The sequence below is a fragment of the Tenrec ecaudatus genome, chromosome 8 (genome assembly GCF_050624435.1).
Source record: "Tenrec ecaudatus isolate mTenEca1 chromosome 8, mTenEca1.hap1, whole genome shotgun sequence".
Taxonomy (NCBI): Eukaryota; Metazoa; Chordata; class Mammalia; order Afrosoricida; family Tenrecidae; genus Tenrec; species Tenrec ecaudatus.
Window position 1 is genome coordinate 152,371,312 of NC_134537.1, and position 7,634 is coordinate 152,378,945.

Below are 7,634 nucleotides of genomic sequence, written 5' to 3' on the forward strand. Positions count from 1 at the left end.
CTGTATGTGAGCAACTGCTGATCTATCTGGATCATATGCCAAGCGCCTGTTTCTTTAAATTAGGATGGGTTAGGATTGGGGCTGTGTGAAAATTTCATTTGGAAACCAGAAACCAAGCCAGACTTGGCTATATGGGAGTTTTGAACATAACACGATGATGAACCAAGGTTGAGTTCGTGTTTTCCAAGACCCCCCAGAACCTCCCCCTTTCACGACCCCTAAAATTCAGCTGTCTTGTGGGTGTGCAGAGGCCAGCCTATCTGGGGACTCGGCCCTGCCAAAGTGTGCAGCCCTTGTAAATGCTTGTGGTGAAACTGCAAAACCTCTGCCCAGCCCTTGGGAGCTCTTGGAGCAGAATAGAACTTGACATTTTTAGTTTGTGTTTCAATTTTTACCCTCTGGGCTCAGAAGAAGAAACCACAAAATACTAAATGAGACCTATTACCCCAGCTGTAGTGGCAGAGCCATCTGCCCATCTGCCGAAGCACAGGGAACTGAGGTGATGAAAGGGCCCTGTCCTCAGAAACATTCACCCCTGGGTGCACCAGGGAGCCACAGCTCAATGGCACATAGGCCTTCCCCTCCTGGCCTGCGGGTCTCTTCTCCCAAGGGCAAAGAGAGTCAATGTAGAGAGAGATCCAGGCATCATTCTCATTTGGTCATGTTGCAACTGACCTATTGAACAGGCAGTCACGAATGCGCAGCGCTATGCTAAGTACCAATAGGAAGTAATGTGGCAGCAAAGTGCTTGACACATAAACACTGAGGACTGTTTCGTGGCTGCTGATAAGATTAGTGTAGACCTCAAGTTTTCTGAGGACCTATCAGATGCCAGATACTATTCACCCAGCAGTCATGCATCAATTCTTGCAACTCCATGAAGCATGCCTTGAATTCTTATTTTACCAGTAGGAAAACTAAGGCTCACAGATGCTTATAAACTGACGCAAATAGTCTAAGGGAGAACCACATATAGGATTCCACTATGTCTGGTGTTTGGTGGCGCAAATGCTGAATATGCTTAACAGGTAACTGACATGTTGGGAGTTGAGAGCCCACTAGGCATGCCTTGGAAGAGAGGTCTGGCAATCCATTTCTGAAACCTCAACCATGGAAAACCACATGGAGCACCCCTGGGGTCACCATGAATTATTCTGGCTTGAGAGAAATTGGAAAGGCTTACCAATCTAATGAGCAATTCTTCCTTATTTCCACTCTGCAGTTGCTGTTTCTTCTGCTTCTCCTTTGTTACCAGAGGCCCAAGAGAAAGGTTCTCTTGCAAGGATTACCCTGACACTTGCTACTCTGGTCCCAAGGACCATGCCATTTGAGTACTTGCCTCATGGGAAGTGCACAGAGTGACCCCTTGGTAGTCACATCTCTGAGGTTCATTCTGGTTCTCACATGGAAAGGCACTGATAAATCATCCCTCGGTACACGCACGCACACACAAACTCTCTCTCTCTCTCTCTCTCTCTCTCTCTCTCTCTCTCTCTCTCTCTCTTTCTGTTTGAATTTCAGCAAACGGCTCTAAAAACAATATCCAGATGCAATTGAACTCATGTTGTGTTCACATAAGGAACCCATTCCAAGAAGTCAAAGGATGCACTGTGATTCTCGGTCAGATAAATGACTTTCAACCTCTCCCCGGTTCTTTAAAGAGCTTAAATAAGAAATCATATCTAGATTAATTCTGGAGTCCACCAGTCTTTGAATCCTTTTCAGGAAAAATACATGTTTAATTGAGTGTTAATATTGGTTCCTTCAACTGTAGATGGCTTGTGGGTAGTGGCACCTGTCACAGTCAAGGTCATGTCTTCTTTTGGGTTTCAAGAAACATTTCAGACTTTGCTTTCTTGCAATCGACTTAGAGGAACCAGGCCACCATCCTGGGAGTAAAACGGAATCCTTCAGGAATTACATCATTTATTTTTCCACAAAGATTAATTTAATTTGGTTTAGTTTAACTGAGCACACGATCATGGAGTTGATAACCAAATAGATGCCTTGACAGGAATTTCAGTTCTGCTTTAGCTCTATTCCAGGGAGCAAAGCAAAAACTCGAAAAGTAATTGTTTTATCGCCCCTTCAAGGGGGGAAAAGAGAGTAGGCTTTCAATTTTCTTAAATATAAAACTTAAAACCCACATATAATAATAAACAAATGTTTTAAGGCATTTTATGTTGTAAATGTGCTGCCATTATTTAGTTACGAATTTTCAGGTTCAGGAACTATGGTAACACCCCAGGGTCATTAAGGAATGTCTGTATATTTGATTTCAAAACTCCAGAGAGGCCTCAATGTCCGATGTCATACCACAGTGCTCCCTAACCCATTTCTGTATTCTCAGAGGCATATCCTAACAATGCACCCGTATCTTCTGCTTGCTGAAAAGTGTGAATAATAGCTCCAAAATGTGTGTGTGCATTTATTTTTTTATCCTTTAACATATGTTCCCACATAGCCAAGTGATTTAACCCAATACCGTTAACAACGTGGGAAGGGATTCATTGAATTTTCCAGGTCTCTTCCTGGCAAACGTTACTTTGCAAGGAGAACCTAAATGTGGAATAATCAACATGTTAAAGTAATCTAGATGTTTATGATTTGATAACTCTTTGGTGCATTGTTTAACAACATGTTTTCAATTTACTTTCCTTCAAATAGCTCCAAATAACCCCATGATTTTGGATGATTGATTATGGGAATGCTGCTTTCACTGTACATCCAAGGTAATTTTAAAATTACATCTTCTTTTCATTGTTAAGGAGTAAAATTATTTTCAGGTCTTGACATGATTTATCAGAGAAAGAAGGACAAAGGGTCGGCCTTGGCCTCACGCTATTTTGAACATTATTATGTGAGCCCAGAAGTGAAGCATTAGGTTTGGTGGAAGCAGGGTTCTAGGCCCGGACTGTCAAATAATCAGTTCTGTGGCCTTTGAGGGATTCGCTCTACATCTGAGCCTCTACATTCGCTCTACATACGCAAGCACACTTATAAAACAGAGAGAACAAACACAACAGGACAAAGACATCCCCCTTAGAAACACTGATTCATGACGAATGGGACAAGAACTGGAATTCTATCTATAGACAGACAAGTTAAGGAACCACTTGATTATAGATTATGATAAGAGCTATAAGAGCCCCCAAAATGAGTTAAAAGAAAACATTCGATTAAATGACATCAAAGTCCAGGTTCTGGGTCCCTCGGTGACACAGTGGTTGAGCAATCAGCTGCTAACTGAGATGTTGGCAGGGAGAATCAAATCTGCGTGGAATCGGTTCAGAAGAAGGCTTACAGCTACAGCTATGAAACACTATGAGTGAGGATGACCAGGACATTCTGAAATGGACTGAAGCATTGAAATGTGTGCGAGGTGAAGTTTATGCCAATCAAAGTGTTAAAAATAAATGCTTAAGCACAGTTCTATTCCGCACACACGAGGTCACCCACCAAGAGTTAAAATGACTTCTTGGTAAAAACAACTTGGTGTTTGTTTCGCGGTGTCCTACGTGCAGCCCCAAAGTCCCTGCATCTCCAGGACACATTTGCCAGTCCTCTAGGTGTTTTCCTTAAGGATGAGTATGTCATTTTACAAGATCTCCATTTAGATATATAAAATAATGGCAGCCTTTCTGCACTATGTACGGTGGGTGCGTCTCTCTCAGACTTGTGCTTCTGTCTGTATATAATCATGTAACCTCCCAATGGCACTGCATTGCAGTTGTAGTAGGCAGAGTTGTTAGTACCCAGGGCTGCTACAGGGGAGCCAGGGGTGTGAGTGGTTGCACCCAGGGCTGCCAGCCACAAGACCAACAATTTGAAACCCGCCGCTGCTCTGCGGGAGAAAGAGGATGCTTTCTACTCCCATGAGTGGTCACAGTCTCAGAAAGCCACAGAGGCAGTGCTCCCATGCCCCACAGGGTCACTGGCACACGCTGTCTGCTTGCTTTCCATCGGCTAATCAGGTAGGACAAGGACCAATATGTTAGGTGACCGCGCTAACAAATATGAGGTCATTCTGAGTTGCAATCAACTTGATAGCAACTTATGTTGGCATTATCACCGTCGAAATATTAGATTGCGTGAGGCAGAATCGATTTCATGGCAGTGCATTTGTTTTGCAACAGACGCATTCTCTATCTCAGGGTTTTATTCCTCAGTCATGTAAAACCCTCCTGCCTACTGCAGCTTTCTCTGCCCTGCATGGGAAGAGAAAGATAGAGCAGGCAATTCTTGGACTCTTTTCTAACTTGTTGGGCCCGTGAGTTGCCACGTATTTTTATAATGGGCAAAAATGTATCAAATTACCCAGTCCAACTGGAAACTTCTACTATGTAGATGAAAAAAATAAAGCAAATATTTTGAATTTACCTCTCAGAGCATGTTCTGACTCCTAGTGTCCCTATAGGACCAAGTAGAACTGCCGCATCCAAGGCTATAAATCTTCGCAGAAACAGCGTTTCAACTTTCTCCTAAAACTACACACTTTTCAGTTATTGGCAGGAGTCTACTGCCAGGGCTCTTAAAATGTAGAGGAGCATGAAAATATTTAATACGTAAATGGACTGCCGCAGTAAAAATCCCTGGGTAGTTGAATGATTAATACTTGGCTACTAGCAGTCTCTAGGTTGAGGTCACGAGTTTTATAAGGAGACTGACTTCACTGTGATCAGCTTTCAATCATATTTGCTCACTGCAGTGAACTAGGAAAGTCACAATGTCAAAGAAGTGTCCTTTTCACTGTAGTTTTCCAAGCATTACGAAGCATAAAATGTTTACACACCGAACTTGAAATTAGAGTGTTATCTATTAATCATAACTATTGAAAATAGACATTGGGTTAGTCTGGTGCACAAGAGAAACAAATTCATAAGCACTCATATGTATATAGGTTAGTGCTTTATATACAAGAGCAATTGAATTTTGAGAAAAGACCCCAGCCCAGTCCAGATCAAGTCCATAAGTCTGATATTAGCCCATATGTCTGATACCAATATATAAAGTCCTCGTAAGACTCATGCAACACATGCAATGGCACTGAATGCAGGATAATCATAGGCCCAGTGGATGGAAAGTTTTGTGGATCCAGTGACAGTGGAAGCATCTCTATGCTGGCACGGGTCTCCATGTGGCTTCTTCAGCTCCAGGGCTCTAGCATAGTTCCATGTATGTTTTCCACAGGAATGCCGCAGGGGGAGGGAATGTCCCACCTTCAGCTAGCTACTTATCTCCTTAGCACCTCCAAATGAAGTCATCAAGCTGCCACCTGATTGACAGGCTAAACTCCACCCCTTCTCTCTTACGGTAAATCTCAAATTGACAACAGATTTTGTAACTACCACAGATGTTTTTCCTATCTTTATAAGCCTGAGATATTTATCAATTACTCAGCAAATAAATGTCATAGGTGTGCCGATGACTGTGGATAACGGAATATGTGCTGTAAGCATCTGTATTTGTGGAGTACATGGGCTCCCATAGAGTAAAACAAAGGCTTAGTAACAAAACCATGTAAATTAATAGCTGTGAAACATGAGTTAAGTATCTTGATCACCATGTGTCCTGATTAGTGGAATTAGAGGAGGCAAGGAGAGCGTTGCAGAGAGACAAACCATTGGTCTCGCTCTGCAAGGACCCGGCACCTTGAGGAGCTCGAGTGGAAGGGATGTCAGAGGAAGCAAGGAGCTTGAGCAAGACAAATACAAACTCGTAGCAGTTGAGAAAATGCAGTTGGAAAAAGGATGGCTTGGGCCAGATGTTTAAGAGCCTAAATATCTTATTAAGGAGTTCAGTAATGAAGGAAGCACCTGAGGCTTTTAACACAGGATCAGATATACACTGTAGAAACTTGTGTGGCATCTCAGAGAGGTGGAATTCTGCATGCACAAAAACATCCTTGGTTAAATCTAAATGACTGCCTAGCACATGCAAAGGAGTTCGTTGTCCCCCAGTATAGGTCTTTTGCTCATTGCCCATCATCATAAATAATGATCTTAATAAAGACCTTAACAGCATGTGCTGTTCCCTGTAAAGACCACACTTCTGAGGCTCCCTTACAGGTAAAGGTGGTCCTCTGAGTAACTCCAAGACAATGAAGTGTAGGCGAAAGGCCGTGGGAGCTCTGAGCTATCTTCCATGTGAGACAATTGGCACACACAATGTTTGTCTTCTTCCTGATATTTACAATGCAGAAGAGATTATATACTTGGATATATTTTGTCTTTTTTGGGGGGTGCGCTTGGCTGCATTGCTTTTCTTCCTTTGTCACAAATTATTTGGGTCTATTTTTGGGAGCTTATTCCGGGATGTTTTTCTTTCATTCTATCCCAATTATCTCCAACAGCAAATACTGTAGGATATATTGCTATAGCTATAAAACTTAAAATCAGTGACAGTGACTCCTCCTATTTCATCCTTTTTGTTTTTTAAGATACACAATCTATTTCAAGAAACATAATGTGTATTTCATTGCCTAGAATTCACACGTCATGCCATGTACATACATGCACATAAGAATTGTGAGAGCAGAAATGTCATGAGACCACCTTGTTTGCCTTGCCCTTACACATGTTCTCCCTTTGACCAGGTATGGTCTGTTCATGTTTCTATTGTTCTGCATTAGTAGAAAAGATTTGAGTTTTCTGTGTCTGACAGGCTTCTACGTCACTGGTTCTGATCTGCACAGGTTTCAGGGTGCACGAAACGTGCTTCCTTACAAAATTATTCATCACGCCCCTTAACTTTTTCCTATTATAGAGGAGTGAAAATGTACTGCTGCTAGGGTGCCTGTATGTACAGACGGATTCCAAAGAACTCGTGTCGAGCATGTCTCAGCAATCAGCCGTTGGAACAGATCATTCCTCTGTAACACTTTGTCTTAGTCTCTTGAGGGCGCCTTTTGAGTAAAAGGGCTCGATGAGAAGAGTGACCGAGAGTTGCTTGGCCAGTTAAATGTGAGGAAGAGAAGTCAGTTCAGAAGGTGTGGTGGCTTTTCCCTAGGATTCCCCAGGGTTTTTCTGGTCATATTTTCTCAGAGGATGACCATAATGGGTTATTTTGAGGAAAATGAAAATTGCATTGGTGAGGAAAATGCCAGGAAAGTTGTCCAGAGGATTTTTTTCTCCCATCACGATAGTACATCTGCTCATTTATATAAGGTAGATAAGACTGTCCTACAAGAAGTTCATTATGAAACCTGACTCTCATTCACTATGTAACCCAGATCTTGCTTCTTCAAACTTCTTTGTAAACCCCAAATTCAAAGAACGTTTAAAAGAATACAATTTGAGTATCTCAGTGGTGCCAAAACTGCTGTCTTGGAAGGTTATAAATCAAAGAGCACATAAAATTAGGAAAGGGCTAAAGAGATGGCAAATCAACCATTTGGAAGTATATAGATAATAATGAGGAATGTTTTCAGGTACAATATCTTTACATTTTGATATTTTTAAAATAAATATTTCTATTATTTTGTAGCAATATATTTTTTATTAACCCCCATATTCTATTTTTTCTTTTCTTCTAATATTTCATTAAAAATACATTTGAAAACATTGGGTATAACTCCTTAGGACATATTTTTTTCAAAATCCTTTTATTGGGAGCTAATACAGATATCATATCAT